The sequence below is a fragment of the Molothrus aeneus genome, chromosome 13 (assembly GCF_037042795.1).
Source record: "Molothrus aeneus isolate 106 chromosome 13, BPBGC_Maene_1.0, whole genome shotgun sequence".
In the NCBI taxonomy this organism is placed as follows: Eukaryota; Metazoa; Chordata; class Aves; order Passeriformes; family Icteridae; genus Molothrus; species Molothrus aeneus.
The window spans coordinates 3,817,002-3,840,161 of NC_089658.1; the positions used below are offsets into that span (position 1 = coordinate 3,817,002).

At 50.4% G+C, this 23,160-nt stretch overlaps 1 protein-coding gene across 2 annotated transcripts in view; it reads left to right on the forward strand.

Annotated features, from left to right (window-relative positions):
• The window catches only part of LINGO1 (leucine rich repeat and Ig domain containing 1), a 158,699-nt gene that overhangs the window by 76,018 nt on the left and 59,521 nt on the right, over positions 1-23,160 (forward strand). Inside the window, exons 4-5 of one of the 2 annotated variants that reach the window (XM_066558820.1) lie at positions 18,353-18,495; positions 22,759-22,844. The gene's annotated coding sequence lies outside the window, so the exon portion shown is untranslated. The remainder of the gene's footprint in view (positions 1-18,352; positions 18,496-22,758; positions 22,845-23,160) is intronic. The other variant, XM_066558821.1, reaches the window with a different exon arrangement.

Sequence of the window (23,160 nt, forward strand, 5' to 3'; positions counted from 1 at the left end):
GGCCATGTGAGCGGGGCCAGGAGTGGCTCAGGAAGCATCTCCCCACCCCTGCAGCTCCTGAGATAGAAAAGAAATGAGTTCCCACCAGCATCAGAGATGAAAAATTCCAATATCAATAAAAGAATAAAAATCTTGAAAGCCCTCCTTTTGATTCCACTGAATAAGGGTTTTTAAATATGCTTTCAAAACATTTTGATAGTTGCTTTTCGTTTCTAGTTCTTTTTTGCAAACTATAAATTATCTGAGATTTATTAACCTAAAAATTGATTCTTTCTTATTTCAAATGTGTCAAAAATGGGACATTTTGACTTTTTGAGCCTTTTTCCAGGATTTTTGTGAAGTGGATAATTTGTCACAATTGATCCTTTTTTGAGAGGCTTTGAATTTCAACAAACTGGTATTTACTGCTGAAAACACAGTGAGCTGACAAATTCCCAAACCAGCCACTGTGATTTCAGGTTTCCAGAGCAGAGTGGAGGAAGGTTTAGGTACATGACAAGGAGCTTTAGAGCCTGGATGGGGATGCATTCTGAGAATGGGCACTTCCTGGACTTTTCCAGCTCTCTGTGCAGAGATCTGGAGCACTCCAGTGTCCCCTCCTGAGTCTCCTTGGGCCACAGAACAGCTCCATGACTCCACTTGCAGCTCCCCACAGAAACCACAAGCACTGGCATCACTGGCACCCGTGCTGCTGGACTCACTGCAGCATTAAACCTTGATAAATGCTTTTAATATTTAATTGGTCTTTAAAAAACATAAATAGGCAGGATATTAAATGCAACTCCTCAGGCAGAGTAAGGCGAGTAATGAATGTTACCCACGACTGGTGGCATCTGCAAAATGCTCTTTTAGTGTGGTTTGAAACCAAGGGCTTGGGAGGTGTTTCCTGCTCTTGTTTCCCAGATGGAGTTTGTGGGTGCTCACATGGGTCTTTCAATTTGGAAATGGAATGTGGGATTCCTTACACACCCTCCACTGTGTCTGCTGATGAGGCCACCAGAGGTTCTCCTGCTCCAGCCTCCGTCTGTGGTCTCAGCCAAGCATGAGGTGGGAGTTCCAGCCATTAAAAACAGTTTCCTAAGGGTCCAGCAGTTTTTGTGCCATTTACAGTAGTAGGTGGGGGCAAAAAGCACTGGGAAGTTCAGACTGGAATAAGGCCACAGAGCCAAATTAGGGCTCTGAGTCCCAGAGCACAGTGCACACTGCAAGTTTCATCTGCTCAGAATGTTGCAGGATTTGCCCACAAATTCCCACCTCCAGCTGTGACAGGTTTTCAGAGGGCTTCAGCTGCAGCACCACATGTCCTGGAGTCAATCCATGCCTTGGGAAGTCAGGTCCACTGCCCCACTGTGACATGAGGTCACAGTCAAGAGCTTCAGCCTGGCTGTGGGCAAGTTATGGACTCTGCAGTGGGTGTACAGGCAGGTAACCCTTGGGAAAACAAAAACAAAGCCCTACTCAAACACCTTTTGAAGTTCACTGGAGGTTCAGCTATGCAGGAACAGCACATTTAGGTTTTAGGGGAAGCTGGGGTTCAGTCATGATCCCCTCAGCAGCAGTCCTCCCAGGGAAGGTGGCAGGGATGCAAGGAGCATCCTGCCCTGCCATCTCCAGCACACGTGTACAACCATTCCAGTGTCACCAGCACAAGTGGTGGGTGAACCTCTGCACGTCTCCAGGCCGATTTTTCAATCAGAGGAACACTCAAGCTGCCCAGAGTTCAGGTACTTGTCTCTCTGATGCCACTCCAGTGAGTTCAAGTGGCCTGAAGATCCCAAGGGAAGAAGCTTTGCTATGGAGTTGCTGTTGCCTGGGGCTCTTGGGCTGGGGGTGGCACCAAAATAGCCACTCTTCCAGCTCAGCTCCCTGTTGTTCACCCACAGCAGTGTCTGAGCCACCATCAGCTGCTTCTAAATATGGAGAAATGCTGCAGGCCTTCAGCAGCTACGCTGGGGAGCTGCTGCTAAACGCCGTGGAATAATGATCCTGCTGCTGGGAGGCCCTGGAAGAACAGAGGAGACAGGAGGGAGCGGAAGCAGCAGCCACAGCAGTAACAACCGAGGAGCAATCCAGCAGGGAAAGGCTTTGATCTCAGGGCTGGGAGACAGGTCTGCTGTCTGCAGGGGATTTTTCCTGCACAGGTTGTGGAAGGATCAGGGGTTTGTTGGAGGGAAGTAAGAGGCAGGAGCTACACCCCACCCACACAGTATTGTGCCCACCTCAGCCATGTTCTGTGTGCAGCAGGGACATCCCTGCATGGCCACATCCTCCAGATGGAGTGGGTGGGGGTGGCTGCAGGTCTGCATCAGCCAGATCTCACAGCCCTGCTCTGTCCCACTGCCACCCTGTGCCAGCCAGCAGGGCAGTAATTCCCAGCCAGGAGACACACACACTGCACCTTCTCCTCTCATGGAGCTCCTCAGAACCCACCCAGAGCAAGATGGAAGCAGGCACCTCAGTCCTGCAGGAGCCGGCAGCATCTCTCTGCCTTTTCCTTTCTCTCTTTTCTTTCCTCCATTCATTTGTGTTCTCCCTCTTCTGCAGAACCAAAACATTTTGGAGACTCTGCACTCCGTGCTAGCCTATTATTCACAGAACCTCCTATCTCCCTGCTTCAGGATGCTGCCTGGATCCGACCAATTACCAGCTCCCTTGATGTATAACACCATAAAACCCTTAACCTCATTATAGAAAATTTCTTTTGAATGGCCTTTAAAAACCATCTCATTACACAGGAAGAACTGTAATTACCTTTAACGAGACTGAGATATTGTGCGAGCAAGTGCGTTTGGGCTGTCAAAACAGGAGCAGTGGGAGATCATCTCCAGCCGTTTTCGCCACAAGGGCAAACACTTTGTAATTCCCTCCCCTGCGCCGCTCCTCATCCTAGACCTCCCCCTGCCCCTCTCTCCTCCTTTCTCCATGCCTTCCCTGGGCAAACACAGCTGCTCATGGGGCTCTGCTTCCCAAGGCAAAGTCCATCTTCCCCAGGGTTTGTCTCTGAAGCTCTGGGTGTGTGCAGTGTCAGCAAAGCTCTCGGTGTGGATGCTCTCAGAGAGCTTCTGTTGTTATGAATGGCACGTGAGCAGCTCCAGTGATTCCAGCTTTATTGGAAACACTCGAGGCAGGGGATCCATGGGGGTGTGCACTCACCATTGCTGCTCCCAAGATGGCATGGAGGGTCTGGCCTGGAGGAGCTGGGTCTTCTCTCCTCACGAGAGTCTCTGAGTAGGTGCCTGTTGGTTTCAGATCCCAGTCTTTATACTGCTCCTGGCCTGCTCTGGTTAGGGTTGTTAGGAAAATTAATCCACAAACACCAGAGGTTTCTGTCCAAAAAGGAGACAGAGGAGTCCTTTTTGGCTTTATTCCAATAAAGGGAGAGGCCATGGGGCATTCCCCTGGAGTCTCTCCAATTTTTGGAGGACACAGCCTACTTTTTATCCTAATTTCCCACATTTCCCTTCTCTCTTTCCCCATTGGCTGAGGTACTTGAGAGGTACAGACTCCTTGATATGCCTGATACTGAAAATTTCCCTCTAATGTATAACCCTCCTTTTAATTTTTACGGAATTTAGGGGTTTTTCCCCATTGGCTGAGGTACTTGAGAGGTACAGACTTCTCAAAATGCCTGATACCAAAGATTTCCCTCTAATGTATAACCCTCCCTTTTAATTTTTAACTCTTATGGAATTTGGGGTTTTTCTTCCCCATTGTTTCTTTCATCTTTCAATGTCTAATTTAATTTATCAGCAAACCTAAAGTTTATTTGTAAAAGTAAATATCTTTTTCCATTCACCAATCAGAATCCTTCCCATTGTTTCTTTTATCTCCCAGTGCTAGTTTTATCTACCAGCAGACCCACAGCTTGTTTGGAAAGACAAATCCACTATTGCTCTCGGGGTGATGAAGGTGAAAAGTTCTGACTCGGGTCTTTGATGTTGTCTTATGTTCTCTCTGGTTACAGGTGTTGTTTCAATTCTTTATTTGCATGGTGGTTCGTTGTTCTAGGGGTTTTCTCTAGGTAATCCTTCTCTGCTAAGTCTTATGGGAGTTTCATATTTGCTTGTTAGGTGATGTAATCTCCTTCATGGTCTCGGGTGGTTTGCCATCTTACATGAGAGTGGGAGCAGTGGGGATTCACATAACTACAGACATCTAACAAGTAAGGGGGATCTTATACAACTACAGAATATTGAACAATCAGCTAAGAGGGATTTACATAACTATAGAACATTCAACTAACATTGGAACTTTATATTAACTTCTTCAACAATGAACTTTATATTTATATTGGGTGTGCTGGTAGATAAAACTAGCACTGGGAGATAAAAGAAACAATGGGAAAGATTCCACTGATTGATGAATGGAAAAAGATATTTGCTTTTACAAATAAACTTTAGGTTTGCTGATAAATGAAATTAGACATTGAGAGATGAAAGAAACTATGGGGAAGAAACCCCCCCTAAATTCCATAGAATTAAAAATTAAAAGGAGGGTTATACATTAGAGGGAAGGAAATCTTTGGTATCAGGAGTTCTGGGAAGTCTGAACCTCTCAAGTACCTCAGCCAATGGGGAAAGAGAGAAGGGAAATGCAGCCAGGAAATTGGGATAAAAAGTAGGCTGTGTGCTCCGAAAATTGGAGAGACTCCAGGGGAATGCCTCATGGCCTCTCCCTTTATTGGAATAAAGTAAAAGGACTCCTCTGTCTCCTTTTTGGACATAAACCTCTGGTGTTTGTGGGTTAATTTTCCTAACAATATCAATTCCTTCAGCAGTGTATTCTTTACATCTCTGGTCCTTGCACTCAGGGCTGGGCTTGGCCAAGTGGAGCCAAGAAGATGATGATGTGGCTCCAGGGACATGCCACCATCACAGCTGAGGGATGACAACTTTCCCAAGCAAAACCATCTGGTGTGACAGGGAGGGCTGAGGGTTTGCCTTCACCATCTTCCAGCGAGGAGAAAAACACCTTTTTTGTAGGGCAGACCCATCTCTGCTCCTTCCAGCTGTGGTCTCTAGTAATCTGAAGGGCAGGAGTGTGTCCCTGAAGTCTCTTGGGATTTGGCTCTTTGCTGACATGATACAGGTAATCCCTGGAGGGGTTAAGTTTTTTTCCTTTCTGCATGTGTGACTCAAATAAAGATTTTTTTTTTTTTTCAAACAAAATTTTTTCGTTGCCATCTGTCACTAATGTTAAGGCACTCCTTTGCCCAGATCCATTTTTTTATGAAGAAAAAATAAAAATTTAACATTATTTTAGAAAAATCTGGTTATTGCCAGAGCAGTGATATGTTCCTTTCTTGGGATGTTGCAGTGTAAACCTCTGGTGTTCATCCCCAGGGCTTCCCCCACTACACAGCTCTGCCTCCTTCTCCTGTTCTCTCCTGGGGTGTTTCTGGGTGTTGCTTCTTTATTTGTCTTTTTATTATTTCTACCTCTGGGTCGGGGTCTTTTTTTGGGTGTGTTTTGGTATTTACAGAGAAGCTCAGGACAGAGAGCTCAGCTGGCATGAGTCAAGCTAATTGTTCACAGCTGCTGTTGCCCTAATTGCCCTAATGGCCCTAATCACCCGCACCTGGAGCTGCCCCACTCCTGCTCAGAGCCCTATTTAACCTCAGGACTGGCCCCTTCATTTTTTTTCCAGACCTTCGTGGTAGGTGGATGTGTGTTCTTGGGCTCCAGCCTGTGCATTTTGGGGCCTCGTTTGTTGCTGTGGGGGGACCTGGCTGCAGCTCCGTCCTGTTGTTTTTGGAGCCATGGGCATGTGCCCTGTCACAGAAGGCACCCGCTGCTCCTGGGCTGCCCTCCCTGACAGGACAGCCAGGGCTGCACTCTGCTGCTCTGGGGACACGTTTCTGCTGCCAGCTGGTGAGTTTTGACCCCACAGTAGGGGAGCTCCTGCTGTTGGAGGCCCTGCCCGTGAGGAGGGCCCGCTCCTGGGGCCCTGCCTGTGGGAAGGGCCCGCCCGTGGGGCTCCCTCGCCAGAGGGAATGCCAGTGTTACACAGAGGGGGCGTCCTGCTTTATTTTGTGTAAGGTGGCTTTGCTGGCCAGGGGTTGAGAAAAGGCTGGGAGGAAGCAGGTGTGCTGTCCCTGCTGCTGCATGCTGGGCTTGCCCTGCTGCCTGCCAGCAGGGCTGGTTTTTCCTTTCATTCCCCTGAATGCCTTGAGGGAGGCCTGGACTCACAGTCTCCTCTTACATCTACTGTAAAAAACGCCAATCACTTGTTTTTAAAATTTTAAAAGTTTAATACTAATAAAATGGTTATAAAAATAGCAATATAGTTAGAGTAATAATAATTTGGACAATTTGGATTTGGACAATATGAGACAATAGAAACAAAGAGTTATGGACGTCCGGGTACCTTTTTCTGAGCAATATAAGCCTGAAAGAGGACACACGTTAACAGAGGATTAACCCTTAAGACAATAACCTGTTACATATTCATACACCTCATACATGATGCATAAATTCCATTCAAACACAGGATTCTGTCTGGTCAGTGTCACCTTCTTCCTCTTAATCCTAACGGTGTCTCAGGGCTGAGCAAGGTGGGAAGAAGCTGATTTCTTCTGATAAGAGGGCAATAAATTATCTTTCTCTGAAAGATTTAGGTGTCCTGTGGCTGCTGTCTGGTGTGAGTACCTCATTCCTTTCTTAAAAAAATATCCCACATATATAGTTTCTATTTTAACATGATGTTATAACCTAAAACTATATTTAACACACTACTTAAGAAAATTAATACAACATAACTTTCTAACATAACACATATAATATTCATTTTAATATTTGCTAAAAGCTAATTGTAAAATATGCATTTTTCACATCTATCAGACATGGCTAATAATCACCTTGGGTAGCTGCCTTCTCTGTCCTGTGTGTGTGCCTGAGGCTCTGGAAAATGATCTCTGTGCTTCCCCTACCTAAGCAGCAGCCTCAGGTCTGTGGCAGCAGTCAGGGCATTTCTGCAGCCTTCCTGCTGGCCTTTGTGCTGTAGGAGCACAGCCCTACCTTGTGCTTTCTTGTGACAGGAGGTTTTTATTGGAGGCTCTGCCAGGGCGGCCAGGTCCCCTTGCAGCAGCAGCTGGTGTGTCTGGGAGCAGGGATGGGTGTGGTGCATCCTCAGGGAGCCTGCAGCAGGAGCTCTGCCTCAGAGGGTGCCTGGGCAGCCGGTCCTGGTGGATGTGCAGCTTGTGTTGGCTGAGGAGTGTTCCTGTCCTGCTCCAAGCACCCTCTGGAGAGGGCTCTCTCAGCCTCCATGCCTCTGACCTTTTCAGTGTGCTGCAATAGCATTGGCTGTGGAGCTGCTCGCTGTCTAATGAGCCTGTGGGGATTGGGGGGAAATGGGCAGCCAATAAAAATATGGAATATTGAAAAGGTCAGAGCTATTTGGTGGGGACACAATAACTCACCAAACTTCTCGGGCGTTGCATTTCTGGCTGCCAGCCCCTGGTGTGTGCCTGAGTGCAGGGGCTGTGGGCTTGCAGCTGGCTGGGAGCTGCATTGCATGTGCTCCTGGGGCAGGGCTAAGCTTTCCAGCTGTGCCAGGACCTCTGTGGGTTGGCACATTGGCTGCACCTCTGCAAGAAGGGCTGGAGAAACCCTTGTCCAGAAGGAGCCTTCAGGGCTTGGGCTTTGCTTGCACCTCTGTGGAGGGAGAGGCGAGTCTGTGGTCAGGGTGTTCTCTGGCATTGCTGGCAGGCTCCTGCCATGATTCCAGCAGCAGGGAGCTGGGTGACAGGGGCCTGTTTGAGGTTGTTTCAGTGTTGTGCTCTGGATCTGTGCCCCATGTGTCACAGGCACAGGGACCACAGACCTTGTGAGAGCACTTGCTGGGGCTCAGGGTGCATCCCTAATAGCCAGCAGCTGAGAATGCATTCTGAGTCAGCTGTGGCTTTCCTGTGCCCCTCCTACTTGCTAAACAAGGGCAAAGCTCTCGTGCAAACCTGTGCTGATTTAGCAAATCTGTGCCTTGGGGGGGGGGCGGTGGGAAAAATGCATCCAAAAGTTCTCAAACTGACTCCATTTCTCCCGTGTTAGCACCGAGGGGAGTCTCCCCTCTCTGTCTCTGACCCCTTTTAGTCCTCAGCTCTGTCCCAACACATCTGTCAGCTTGTCCTCTGCCACAGGCTGCTGGCTGAGGGAGACCTCACCTCTCCAGCCAAGGTGCCTCTGATGGCCTCTGTGGTGGCAGAGCAAGGTCTGTGATCTTGCCATATGCCAGGTGCCAGGAGCAGAGGGAGAAAAAGGTCTTTTAAAAGCCATCACACCATTTCACCTTACCAAAGTTGTCATGGCAGTGGAACAGTGAGGGCTTTGTGACAGCCCTGTGCCTCAGTGTTGGCTACTGGGAAATCCCAAAGAGCACTTTGTGCAGCCCCCTTTCCTGTAGGCAGGAGGCATTTGGAAATGACAACTCATTGAGCTTAACAGTAAAAATTTAAGTTCTGGGAGTGAAACCAGAGCAGCAGGGGGAAAGTGCCAGGACTGAGCACTGGCAAAGCAGCAGGTCTCACCCTGGACGCTGATTCTTCTGCAGACTCTGTGCTCAGCAGTTGTGACTTGGGCAAGTTTCTGGCAGAGGAGACAGTGCTTTGTGCTGCTTTCTTTGGTTAGATGTGATGGTTGGATTATTCTGTGGACTCCCCACAGCTGTGTGCCCAGATCCTGTGTGTGTCCTGACCCCAGCTGTGGGCACTGGGGATGTCTGCCCAGCCTGGTGCTTTTTACAGCCCTTGGCTTTGTTATTCCAAGTGTTGGTGTGGGTCCTGGGGACAGTCTGTGTGATGTGTAGTTCAGTAAATATGTAATGGGGTCTTTTAGGGCTTTATTGCTTCTATGCAGCACTAATGTAATGCCATTTAGAGAGCTCTGGCACACCCATCAGCAGCTCAAGTGGAGCAAAGGAAGGATGTTCTTCCTCTCCAAGCCCATCATCTTCCCCACTTGATGCTCTCAGCCTTGATATAGTGGTCTAAAGGTGACAACTTGTCTCTGTGAGCACTCTGAGAAGCAGGCAGTGGGATCATTAGAAATGACTGTGGATTGGCCCTGTTTTAAAAGGGAGCAAAATATTTGGCCAAAGTCCCACTGGAGCATTTTCAGCTTTTGTGAAAACCTTCTGCTAGACAACTTGTTTCTAGAGTTCCTACCAGAATTGGGCTCTTGGGTTTCAGATCATCTCTGAGGAGCTGCAGGTGCTCTGTGGGGCTTCAGCCAGCCTAGGAGGTGTCACCAGGTCTTAGCTGAGTGTTGGATGGGGTTGGAAACACTGCCTTGCCTGGCATTCCCCTGCTTCAGGGCAGGACTTGGCTCTTATTCCTCCCTGTGCCCATTTTGTAGGCTGGTCCTGGGCAGGGCTGCTGCCCAAGAGCAAAGCCTGTTCTGTGGTGAGCCTGGTGCCCCGTCCCACACTCAGCACTGGGGGCTGGGACTCCCCTGTGGATGGGTGCTCCCTCTGGGTTGTAGGGGTGCTGTTACTCTGGATTGACACCTCAACAATTTGGGCTCCTAGCAGTTAATAACTGCAGTACCTAATTTTAGTGTAATGGCACCCATTCAATCTGCTGTTCCCAGACTCTGCAAGTGACATAAATTAATGTTACACAGAAAAAGTCAAGTTTCTAGTGTGAGATCAATAGATCATAATGTGGTGATATTTGAAAATACATCTTATTAGCAGTTCATATTTTGGCACTTTCCATGGATTCCCACGAGCTCCCTTCCCTGCTGCCCCAGGGAGCTGCTGTGCATGTGGTTGCTGACAGCATCAGTAGTCCTGTGAGATGATCCTGCCTGTGCTGGATGTCACTTTGTGGCTTTTATCCCTTGGGAAATGAATGGAAAGAGGTTGGAGTGCTGTTGGTCGCTGCAGGGCAGAAGCAGGAGCCTTTGGCATCTTGCAGCAGTTATGAGAAGAGTTTCTTTCTGAGCTGGCTTAGGGTGCCCAGGCAGGCAGACATTGCATGGTGCTGTTGTGAACCAGCCTGAAAAGTGAGGTAGGGTGGGAGCCCATGGCTGCTCTCCTGTCCTGGATGAAGGCAGAGCTTCACTGGGAGGATGCTGAGCACACCTGGGTGAGCTGGGCTGTGCCTTTGGGTAGGTGAGCAGAGGCTTTGAGCTTTCAGAGCTCAAACAGCACCATTTACCTGCACTGAGGAGGAAGAGTAATGTGAGGGTCCCCCATGGCAGGGCATGGCTTTGCCTCAGCACAGTCCTTCTCAGCTCCAGCTTATGGGGCCTCTGCAGAGGTGTTTGACAGCTCCAAGTGACTTCCTTGAGGCCTGGGCTCAGGGTAAAGGCTGGTTGTGTTCTGTCTGGGGTCTCCAGTTACTCCTGCGCTTCTTGTCTCCTCCCCACGTGCAGGAGATGGTGCTGGGTTGATTTGTCTGCATGAGTCAGGCTCTTTGGCAAGGGGCTCAGAGCTGAGTTTTGCAGCCAGCTGTAAAAATATCCCTCGAGGGCATGTGCACTGCACCTCTCCCCTCCCAGCCTTGTGCTGCTTCCTCCTCCTCGGGAGGAAGCTAATCTCCTCTGCAGAGCTCACCATCAGAGCAGATTAGAGCAGCTCCCAGCTCCTCTGGTGCTGCAGGGGGATTGCCAGGATCAGAGGTTTGGATTGGAGCTGTGGGGGATGATCCCTCTTTCTGTGAGCCTGGGTGGGAAAGGTGCTGTGCAGCCATTCTGAACCGATGGAGTGTGCTGGAGAAGATGCACTTCCCTCTGGTCCCCAGAGCCAGCAGGGCTTTGCTCAAATGGAAGATGCTTGTGTACACTTCTGTAAGCAATGAAGTGACTCAGGTTGCCCACTCAGTCTTCTCTTTCCACAGACTGTTCCCAGAGTCCCTCCGGATGTGTCTGAAGCATCCTAAATAAGACCTGAGCGCTGTGCTCCGAGGTGGAGCTGCTCTGAGCTGCTCAGAGGAAAATAGGCCACTGCTTTCCTCACACAGGCAGGCATTTAAAGAGCCTGTGAGGGAGGAGTGTGGGCTTGTGGCTAAATCAGAAGTGAGGAGCTGTCCCTTCCTTTGGCACCTCACCTGCCTTCCATGAAATGGGGCCACTGGGAAGCCAGGCTGCAGGCTGGCTGGCTTTTTTTGGTAGCTTGCTTGGTGGCATTGGCTTTGTGGGTCGCTCCCAGCACCCAGCAGAAATCACTAGGGAGAAACAGCTCACTTTTTGCCTCGCCTTTCCAACCAGAGTTTCCAAAATGGCTCAGGTTTTTCCCTTTTCTCCCAGAAAAGTCAACAGCAAAACCTGCTTGCCTGAAGTGGGATTAGGCAATTGCCCTTGCAGGAATCCCAGCGTTGCTCCCCCGATCCTTTCTTCAGCCAGTTGCCCAGGCAAAGCATCTATCTCTGTCTTCCAACCTGAGAGGCTGTCTCTTCACTAATTAAATGAGGAATATCACCTCTTTATAATTGTCAGTTAATTTCAAATTAAAAAAGGGACCTGTCGGACCAAGAAGAACCTTATCCTCCCTCTGGGGACTGCCTTCCTTTTTATTTAAGTTTTTTTTCAGGCTGATAATTCCATCTGAAAGTCTCCTGTGATACTGTGGTAACCCTTGGATGCTATTCAAGTGCATCCTGGCCCCTGGCGTGTGCTCATTGCCTCCTAATTGCTCTAAATAAGTTGGGAATGATGAAATTAAAGTGCCATTGATATGAGGCAGCCCTGGCACGCTGCAGTTACAGGCATGTGAGGGATGTAGACAGATGGGGAGATGTTAGGATAATAGGTATTAAATGCAGATTTTACCCTGTTTGGGATCCCCATCTAAGCACAGTTCAACCTCTTGGTGCAGCAGGTTTGGCAGCTCCTGTGCTGGAGCCCCAGCTGAGCATTTGGCATGGGCTGGGGATGTGCAGGACATGGAACTGTGTGACCTCCCTGAGTTTCTGAAGGGCTCCTGCGTAGTGGACTCTCCAGGAACAAGGACATGCAAGATAACCCCGAGTCCACACAATGTCCCCAGTCTGTAAATCCTGGGCTGCTCATCCTTTGGGTGATGTGGTTCAAGCTGAAACAATAGATGTGGGGTGCTGGATGTGCACTGATTCATTGAATAGGGCTTGTTGTTCTCTTCATTCCCTTCATCTGTAATTTTGGAGTTGGGTTCAGGTTTCAAATCTGAAACAGCTGAGTTGGGGGTTCTGGTGTTGAACCAGAATGGGTAGCCCCCTGCCCTGGTGTGCAGGAAAGCTGGGCTGACACTCCAGTGAGCCTGGGATCAGCATTGCCTGCTCCTGACCCTGTCCTGGAGTGGGGATGTGTGCCCTGGGCAGAGGCTGGTAGCTGCTGGGTGTCATTCAGTAGCTGCTCTTGTGCTCTGCTCACCTGGAAATGTTGCTGCTTTTAGTGTCCTTTGCTCTGAGAGAAAGCAGACTATTTTTGGCATGTGTAGTCAAAGGGGGAGAACAGCACCTTGCTGGCTGGTGGTGCTGCAGTGTCCCATTGCAGCAGAGGGGCCTGGATGAGGCCTGACTCCAGATCTTCAGCAAAGGCAGTTTTGTGACAATCTGTTCCCAGCCAGAATAGACTTTTCACATCACCCACAGGGTGAAAGTCATCCCAGTCCAGCAATTCCACACTCATCCCCATGACTCACTATCCCATCCCTGATCCTGCAGCAAGAGCTGTCTGGGCATGGTACCACGATGCCCAAGGAGAGCATCTTGCCCAAAGCAGCCCATTTTTGGGGCATACAGGGGTGGCTGGTCCCAGAGCTGCAGGTGAGGAGAAGCCTCATCAGTCTGCAGGCACTTTGATAGCCTTACAGGTGTGCTGGGCTTGGTGATTGTGCAGTTAATAGTTTTCTGAAGATAGATGGCAGGTACAGCACAGCAGTTTGCTTTCCAAAAAAATGCCAATCATTCTAATCACTTGCCTAAGATTTGGGTCAAGTCCAGCCACCTGGCTTTGCGTAATAACTCTTCCAAGTCTTCTTGAGCTAGTCTTGTGTAGCATTGGCATTCTCAGGACAGTTGAAATGGATGGGAGGTGCTCTGACATGGCAGCCAGCTGGCCTCCAGGATGGATGGCTGATTGCAAAGTGATGGAAAGTTACATTTGCTCGGTCTGAGCCAATTCTATTCCTGTCACTGGCCTTGGCTGTGACTTTGGCTTCCCCGTGGCTCATCGGATGCTCACCCTGCGGCGTGCTCACCTGGAGCCTTTGGGTTGAGATGGCAGGATCCCTTGCTCTGGGCAGCCCTCCAGGCTCAGGGCTCATCTATCAGAGGAGTTCAAGACCTCTGAATTCTACCTGTTGCACATTTAAAGGCCAGAGGAGCAGATTTATGACTCTGGTCTGACCTGCTCTGGAACAGAAGCCAGAACTTGTCCCTGGCTGATTGCTTTGTCAAGTGTATCAACTCTGGGCACGTGGTTCCCAAAGACAGGGGAGCTGCAGGGTCTTGGCTCTGCTGGCAGGCAGCAGAGGTCTCCAGGAGGCTCCCATCTGTTCCTAGCTGGGCTGCTTGCAGTAATCCCTTTGAGTAAGGAGTGCTCCCAGAGTGCCTGGGCCTGTGTGGGGTGTCACTGCCCGATTGCACAGAGGCTCATGGGCACTGCCTGGGCTGGTCTTGGTGCCTGAAAGGCCAAATGTCCCCAAAATGTGGTATCTCCAAGCAAACAGGAGTGGTTATGGTGGCTGTAAATCCCTACAGGCAGGAGACCCCAGTGTTTGGAGGGATTTAGGTGTAAATTCATTCAGTTAACTTTCTCAAAAGGATTTGTGAGCTGCAGGGTTGTCAGCATGATGCCACTTGTGCTTTCTGGATGGCCAGTCTCCCTGGGGCCCAGCACCCTGACGTGCCCCGCTTGTGTTCAGGGGTGTGCCCCCACCCTTTGCTGCTGCTCCCTCTGCTCCCAGTTGCAGCCCCTCTACAGCTGAGCTCCCAGTACAGCACATGGAATTCTCAACAGAAGCTGAGGTGTGTGCTGTGACCTTGAGATCCATTCCCAGTGACTCCTTTTCTCCTCATCTTTCTTGCATGTGTCAGATCATCTCTGCTCTTCCTCTGCTTCCCCTTCCCTTGGCCACTTACAGGAATTGCTGCCTTGGGCAGGAGCAGGTCTGTGCCAGCTCCCACCAAGAGCCATCCCCTTCCCTGCATGGCTGAGCACAGTACAGGATGTCCCTGGACCTGCAAGGAAAAGCTCCTGGTGACTTCCACAGGGCCATGGAAGAGGGGGAGCACAGAGCAGGGCTGGCTCATCTGTGCCAGCACACTGGGTTTTGGCCTGGGCTGAAATTGGCTGTTCCTGCCCAGCATGGAGAAGAAGGAGGAGGAGGAAGGAGCAGTGCTGGGTGGAAAGCCCTGGTGAGCTGGGCTTGGCATGGCTGTGGGAGGAGGGAAGGAGCAGTGCTGACTGCTCCCAGGAGGAGCCACAGGAGCTGTCACCATGTGTCACCCCCTTTTTGGCAGCCCCAGCCTGCTCGGCCATGGAGAGCAGTTAAAAAGGCTGAGCAGGCACCAGGACTTGCTTTGCCACCAGAAACTGCTTGATGCTGGAGGCAGCTCTGCCTTGTTGGTCTGTGCCATGCACACTCTGGGCAGGGATTGGTCTGGGAGTTCATTTGGGGAGCAGATCCCTTGGAGTGCTGCCCTGGTGGTGATGGTGCATTTGTTCCATGAGAACTCTGCTAGTTGGGCCAAGCTTCAGTGTTTTGTGGGCTTTGCATCCCCTCCAAACAGGGCAGTCTCACCCCTGGCTGGCACTGGGCAGAGCGGGCTGCTCCTGGTCCCCACTTGCCACAGGTGCCCAGAGATGTGCTGGCATTGCTGGCCAGGGCACTGAGTGGATAGAAGGACTCAATTCCCGTCTTGATTCCTTGTGGCTGAGATTTCTCTCAGAGAGCCTTTCACCCAGAGGTGAAGTCACTCACCATGGCCACCTTCAGCAGCTGCTTCTGCATTGTGGGTTGTAAATGTCCCCTTAATTTAGTGCCTGCAGTGCACTAAAGCAGCAACCTTAGCACAGCCTCTGCATAATAACCAGAGAGGCTCTAGATCCTGAGCTCTGACACACAGAGCTCTCCTTGACTGCTGTAGTCCCAGGGGCTGCTGTCTCCTTTACCCTGGGTGCCTCAGCCTCCCCACCACACGCTTTTGAAAGATAACTCCCTGTAAAATAGAGAGATTTAGTCTGGTCCAGCTGGGCAGGCCAGTCCAGGCAGTAATGCACTCACATCCTAAACGTTTCAATTCTTTTGGCTAAACTTCCCGGTGAAAGGTGGTTTTTTTCTCCTTCATGAAAGAGGATAACAGCTCTGACCTTGAGGAGAGAAATGAGGGTTCAGAGTTCTCTTTCTTTCTTTTTTTTTTTTGTTGCGATTTTTCTTGCAAAATATTCCAGTTGAGAGGGATTTTTTGCTTAACCAATTTATACCAAGTGGATAGATTTATTCTGTTCAGCTACCAGCCACAAGAAAGCCTTGTTATTCCCTGTGGCATGTGGGGTTTTTTTTCCCCTCAATACTCATAAATACTCTTTGCTAACTATGAGTTTTTACTACTTGGAGCAGGAGGGACCAGGTACTCCTGCCCTGTTCTGATGCTGGAGGAATCAGCCTCCTGTGCTGCCCTGACCCTGGGTAACCTGAGTGGTGCTTGGGATTGGTTGTTAAATATCCTTCTGTCTCCCCATGCCTGATCCAATTCTGCTCCCTTGTTATTTCCATCTCTCAGGGATAAAGGATCTGCACAAAATTACTTTTGTGAGCATCCTGGAAGCAAGAGGTGATTTGGAGGCAACGCTTCCGAGTCCCACCTGCTCTTCCTATGCCTCTGCTCCCAGCCAACACCCTGCTGTCCTGGCTTTTAGCAGGAACTGGGCAGAAAACTGTTTCTTGGTTTAGCATCATTGTTTAAAGGGAGAAGAGGAAAACGTGGAGGTTTGGTTTGAAATTATTTGAGTGAACGTGGCAGAAATGCAAGGTCTTGACAGCAGAGTTGGTTTAGATTAGGGTAGAAAAGAAATGAGGGGAGTTAAAATGAAAAGTGGGCTCAGAGGGAGGGAAAAAAGGCAATGTTTCCTTTCAAACACATAAAACCTGGCTGCTTTGATGCTGATGGGGCACTTGATACTCTTTGTGAAACCATTCCATATGACAAAGCCAGTTTTCTGGGCCAGAATTGTTGCTGGTGGTAGCTCCTTGATCCCCTGGTGCCTGCCTCAGTTTCCCTTCATAGAATCACAGAGTGTTTTGGGTTGGAAGGGACCTTCAAGGACAGCCCCCTGTCATGGGCAGGGACACCTTCCATAGACCAGGGCATTCCAAGCCCTGTGCAGCCTGGCCTTGGACACTTCAGGAATTGGGGCAGCCACAGCTGCTCTGGGCAGCCTGTGCCAGACCCTCCCCACCCTCACAGGGAAGGATTCCTCCCTAATATCTAATCTCTTCTTCCCTTGTCTGTAGTTTTTCCATGAGGTTTGGGGCACTTCAGCTGCCTCATCTCTCCCTTCACCAGGGTGGGCTGGTGCAGGGGACCCACATGGTGCTGGCAGCACCTCCCTTGCTCTGTAAACTAAAGAGATTTAGTTGAGCTCTCCAAACTCATTGCAGTGGTGAGCCCGAGGCAGCATTCCTCCCCTCAGAGGCAGCTCTGTCTCTCTGTTTTTAGTTTTTTTGGAGCTCAGATTCTCAGCCTCCTTGCCTCTCCACTGGTGCAATGTTTCAGGAACAGATGGGCTTAATTTCCGATTGCCACCCCCTGAACTTGGGAGGAGGTTTGAGTTTGGAGCCAGTCTGCCTCTTGTTCCATGTGAGTCCATGAGGCAGGCTCTTGCCTGCCCTGCCCCTGTGGCCATGGAGCCAAGGACCCGGCAAATTGCCCTCTCTGGGATGAGAGAGGCTCTCAGAAGGAAGATTTTCCCTCTCAGTGGATAAATCCATCTCCATGTTACCTTAGCAGTGGCAGCGGCTGAGCATCTTCTTATGGGTTGATACTGCTGAGATGCTTAGTCTAAGCTCCATCTAATCCTCTTTCAGGGAGCTATCAGGCTGGTGATCTCCTACAAACAGGTTTTCCAGCACCAGCCTCGGCATTTTGTGGTTTGTGATCGTGCTGGAAGGGTGATGGTCCTGCTGCACCTCTGCTGCTGCTCCTGAGCTGAACCAGAGGTGAAAGGGAAAAGGAAATGAACCTACAAGTTTCTAACTTGAGCTCTGGTGGAGTTTGCATTTAGGTGTCTACTCCTGCTTTTATAGGGGCATGTGATCTCCTTATCCAGCTTCTTGTGGAGCATAAATCAGATTTTTATAACTGATTTTGTGTTGGATTAAAGCTTTGGGGTGGTTTTTTTGAGAGCACCCTTATGAATCTGGCCTGTTGTGCTCCTGCCAGTGTACCCTGGGAATCTTGTCACTCTTTGGGAATCAATAGCAGATGTAAAGCAGATTTAAGGTATTTCCAATGCCCTTCTGTGTGTCAAGGCCCAAAATTCAAGGCAGAATTTAGAGGTGCTGCAATGTGCTTGAAAACTCTTGGACTGGTGAATTTGGCAATTGAAGCCTGATTCCTGCTTGCTGAGTGGGAGCCTTGTGTGTGGTTGCCCTCCATTGTCACATTGTCACCCAGACATCTGCATGGGGACAGAGTCACCTGGCAGCAGTGCTGGCACAAGGCACTTGTGGGGACTGGCACCCAGGACATGGAGAGAGGCTGTGAGATCTGCTGTTGGTAAGATGTGATCAGCACCAACCTGCTTGTTAGACCTCACTCCTGGGATCTGGTTTGGACCAGTTTAGGGATGGACATTGTCCCACCTGGAGCAAGATGAGCAAAGCCCATTCTGCCATGGGCTGGGCTCCCTGCAGGGAGCACTGGCCAGGGGTAGGAGTGAGCAGTCCCTGGGGGAGAGGGCAGATCCTTGGGCACTGCTGCTGATGCCCGAAGGAGCTGGAGCAGAGGCTGGATGGAGTTAAGGGGAATAAAGTGGAGATTTACTGAAGTGCCCTCAAAGGGCACACCCTGGCAGTGCCCAGATGGCTCCAAGATGGAAGCAAAACAGGGCTCAGTCATGAAATCTCACATTTTTATAAGTTTTAGTCCATTTGCATATAGGCGTTAACTGTCCAATTAACAGCTTCAAATGACGAAGTTTCATCCTCCTTGCTTGCTTTCCCACCCTCCTCTTCTCACATTGTTTATGCTTTGGGCCTGAAGTTTGAAGAGTCTCCAGTCCTTGAGTCTCCAGCTAGAACAGGATTGTTTTGTCTCCACCACCCTGTGAAAAGATCCCAGTAACACTTAATAGAAAGCTAAAGCTGCACACCAACACAGAAGAGAACAACCCCAAGGTATCACTGACGCTGTCCCCTTCCTCCTGTCTTGCAGGGCTGTGTGTCTGGGGCTGAGCCAGGTGCCCCCTGCTCTGTGCTGGGTCCCATGAGACGGGCAGGACCCCCCTGTCCCTCGTGCCCGGGGCCGCAGCGCCCGGCTCTGCCCCCCCAGAGGAGCTGCAGAGAGCTGCTGCCACGGTGAGTGCTGGCCTCTGGCTTTGCTTTGTGACTCCTGGCTCTGGCTTTGCTTTCCCAGGACACCCCCCTGCAGAAGGGCTGCTCCAGGGCACTGTTCCTGCTGACTCCGTGTGCGTCCCCGGCTGCAGCGGGGTCACAGCGTGGGGCACCTGTGCCAGCCTGCAGAAAAAAAAGCTCTCAGGGAACAGCTTATGCACCAAAAAAATTCAGGTTTCAGTCAACAGACTCAGCTCACGAATTCAGGTTGTATTTAGCAAGTGGCTTTGGCTGGGAAAAAAAAAGTGAAACACTGAAAAGTTTGATTTTGACATTTTCAAAATGAAACCTTTCAGCCATCTGTTTCAACATGACATTTCATTTTGATTTTTTTCTAGGTTTTTTTTTTTTTTTTTCCCCAGGGTGGAGGGGAAGCCACCTACAAACAAAATGAAAGCTTCACTTCAGCCCAAACAAAATGTTTCATTCAGCCTCAAATTATTACTGGAGCTTTAAAATTTGGCAAAGAAAAAAAATATTTCTTTGGTCATCCTGAATGACTTTCTTTTCTCTGTTTAATCACCAGGACAAAAGAGAAGCATGTGAGGGAGTGGGAGCTGTGGGGCCCATGGCAGGCAGTGTTGGGGGTTTGTGAGTGGGAGCTTGGGAAGAGCCTGTGGTGGCAGAACATGCTGTACCAATGACTTTGGTGATGGCAGAAGCCTGTGGGAGCCAATTTTAGCTACAGCAGAAAGCTCATGCTGGAGAGGAGAGTGTGCTGTGCTGAGCCCACCTGGAGCCAGCACCTCCCAGGCTCTGGGGGTGGCCCCAGTGTCCAGAGCTGTGCTGGGTGCCAGAAGTTCAGTGGCAGGTCTCACCCAGTGCCATTCCCTCCCTGTTACCTGCTTTCCCATCTGCTCCTTGGGAAAGCCCACTTTGGGGATTTTGATAAATGGGAAGGAGAAGGGACCTTCTGCTCTGCCCAGAACCTTTGAACAGGAGAAATCACTCTGGGGATGGAGGAGAGCAGGAAGGGACTGGGGGAGGAGATCAAGCCCCTGTGAGAGGAGCATGGGCTCCTCTCAGCCCCCTGATGGCAGGGAGCAGGTGATCTGACCCCTGTCCCAAATCCCATCATGGCTGGCACCTGGGTAGCACTTCCACCACCCAGCTCAGCTGAAACTAGCCAGCTGGAGAAAACAGCTGTGCTTTTCACTTTCCTCACCCTCTCCACCCCAGTCTGCCCTAAATGTGACCCTTCCCAGCCACACAGAACTGTTGGATGTGGAGGAAAGTGCTGGAAGGGGGCTGTGCTTGGTGGGGGCTGCTGGATTCATCGGATGGGGTTGTGCTGGTTCATGCCCATGTGTCAGGAAGGAGCAATGGAGGCTGAATCACAGAATGAGAATAGGAAAGCCCCAAAATCATGCCATGAAGAAAATCTGTGCAGCAACACAAGGGGCTGCAGAAAGGCTTCCTGGGCTGATTTCCTGGGAGGAGTGTGCTGCTGGCACATCCTGGCTGCCCACAGCCTGGCTGTGCAGGACTCCCACTCCAGCAGGAAGGCTCAAACACAGCAGGCAGGTGCTTGGGAGCGTGGTGGGACAGCAGGTGTTCAGGATCTGCTCACACGTGCTCCCATGCTTCTGTCAGCACTGGCTCCCTGCTGGAGTGCTGAGGGGTTGCTGCCTTTGTTGCAGAGGAAAAAAACCTGGCTGTTCAGACGTAGGTGAGATCAGAAGGGATCATGGCTGCTGCAGGTCTGAAATCAGTGTCTGCCCTTGTTTGGAGGGGAGCTGGTTGTGCCCAAACCTCTGTTAGCTGTTTTGTAGGTAGCTGTGACCCCAGGGTGTGGGTGGCAGGACCTTGTCCCTGTGGGCTTACCCCAGAGGGAATCCCTCCACCCTGCTTTGGGAGAGTCTTTCCCCAGGCCCTGAAACTCCAGAATTGTGTACCTCTGGGGTTGCATTTACTGTTCCCACCTTCCATTCTCCTTCTCTGTTTTCATTTCTCTCTCTTTTCCCCCCTTCCTCCATCTTTATCAGTAGCTAATGAAACAGGCAGGGAGAAACCCTATTCGTACAGTAATTAAATTTACTTAGAGGGTATTCAGCTGGAGTAATGAGAAGTTTAATTCAATGATTAGTTTTTTCTTTCATTAATTAAAAATGGAACAACGGTGCAGTTACAGTGGGCTGCATTGATCCTCCTTGTGGAAAGCTGCTGGTGGAGGAGGAGGAGGAAGGAAGGAAAGCTTCTCATTTTATCTTCTCTGGATGCTCTCCCCACACACAGATGCCTCTATTGTCCCCTGTTCCCAGCTGATCCCTTGCCCAGGTGTCCCTGAGTGACTTTAGGTGAGGGGTGCTCGGGGTGGTGATGAAGAGAGCAGTGGCACAGTTCCCCACACGGGTCCTCTCCCCAATCTGTCCCCAGCCTTTCAGTTTAAAATTGGATCTGAAATATTTGCTGTGGGTGGAAGATTGAAAAGCAGGTCCCAGCCCACAAGAAGTTTGGGGTGGGAGAGTTGTTTTCCATCCTTGCTGAACAGATTTTGATCCATTTAAATATGTTAAACTCATAAACATGTTTTTAGTCTTTTAAAATAAGTGATGTGTGAAAGCAAAAAATAAACCAAATAAGTAATTTCCCGTTTTTCCAATGCCTTCTGCAGGATCTTGAGCAGTGTTAGGACCTCAGATGTCCTTTGAAGCATGATTGGGCAGGTTCTGTTCCCCTAAAGCAGAGGCATTTGTGCTCCACGTTTTCACACAGATGGACTTTTTTTGGTAGCATTGGGGATTTTTGTAAGATCTGCTTATGTATGAGTTCCTAAGGAGGAGTAGACAGGAATAACCCCCAGAAAACCAAGGCACCATTAACTGGTGTCACACATCCTGTCTGTGCAGGAGCTGTGCACAGAAAGGGGCTGGGCGGGTGAGCAAGCTCTGCCTCCCCTCACCTGTGCCCTCCCTGCCCACCTGTCTGCCAGGTCCTCTGCTGCTCTGGGGGCTGTGATGGTGAGAATTAGCCAAGGCCTGGGGCACCAGCACCTGGGTTTGAAGCCAGTGAGAGCCAAGAGCACTCAACACCTCTGGAAATGGATGCTTTAGCTTTTCCTGGCTTATCTTGGGGGTGATAACTGTTCCAGGAAAGCTGGTAAGGGAGAGGCTCCTGGCCAGCCCAGCACCGTGTCCCTGTGCTGGGAGCACAGACAGAGTCCCATGTGGGACTGGAGCCCCTCCAGCAATGCTCACACCTCCTGGAGGCTCCCCTGTGCCCCCTGTCTGTGGAGTGGCTCAGGACTCAGAGAAATGGCTTTTTATGGCAAGAAAGGAGGAATGCATCCCCCTGCTTTGACCTCATCTCCTGATGCAGCAAAAATTGTACTGGGAGAGGGTGAATATGGGGTACTTCTCCTACCTGCAGCTCTTCTACCTCCAGCACATTTCAGCTGTGGTGGCAGTGGGAGGGAGCCCCAGGCTGGGTAAATTGGGGCACCCCAGTGCTGCCAGCCTGTGCACCCCTCAGCTGGACTGAGCTCCTGGCATCTCTCAGGCCCCAGCCTGTTGTCCCCAGGACTTACGGCAGTGTTCTGGCTGTAACACAGCATCTCCAAATCCCAGCACCATCTGTGGGAGAGGCCCCCTGGGTCCATAGGGTGCAGTGTCCCCAGTATGAGCCTCATTGCTGGGGTCCTGAGCTGTGAGAGCCTTTTGCAGCTCAGCCCTTTGGTGATGTTTTGCAGTTCCTGTGCTCTGTGAAGCATTTGGCTGGGATAGAGGGATGCAGCCAGGGACTGAGCTGCCTGGAGAGGCTTTTGGAAGGAAGTGTAAACCTGTGCTGACCAGTGAGTGACATCTAGACTTGTAATCAGCTGCAGCAGTGCCTTACAACAGTGTTTTTCCAAGGGGTTTTGCATGCATGTGCTTCTTCAGAGATCACTGCAAATGATTCCCAAGTGCTCTGGCCCAAATCTGTCCTGGTAGCTGTCAGCAGATCAATGCTCTACTAAGTACAGACCTGCTCTATTTCCGTGGGAAAATGGCTCTCTTAAGCAGTTCATTTTGGGCCTTCCAGCAGCAGGGCCACTAAATTTTGGTAGTTGTGTTTTTCTGTCTGTTATAGCTTGATTTATAACTTTTAAATATCAGCTTGGATGAAGATTGAGCTTCCCTGAGCTCAGTTTTGAGAGGGAAAAGCATTCACAGCTTTTTAATTTCTCTCCTGCTCGCCTCTCAAATGCCAGGTTTAAAACCCTACTTTTGGTTTCCTTTTTGTTCACAGTGCATGAGTGGAAAGCAGAGGAGAGGCCGAAGCCCAGTGCACACCTGGCATCTGATCCCCCAGCATCCTGCCTTCATCTGACCCAGGTAGGTGAGCTCAGAGCATTGCTGCAGGTGATGCTCACATGCATTTGTGGTGCTGAGTCCAGGGCTGGACTGGTTTCCATTGCCAAAAGTGTGGTAAAAATGCCTTTTCCTTCCCCCTTAGTCTGGGGTGGCTTCCCATCCCTGCTGGTGTGGTTGAGGCAGCTGGGTGCCTGTCTCCCATCCCTGCTGGTGTGGTTGAGGCAGCTGGGTGCCTGTCTCCCATCCCTGCTGGTGTGGTTGAGGCAGCTGGGTGCCTGTCTCCCATCCCTGCTGGTGTGGTTGAGGCAGCTGGGTGCCTGTCTCCCATCCCTGTGGT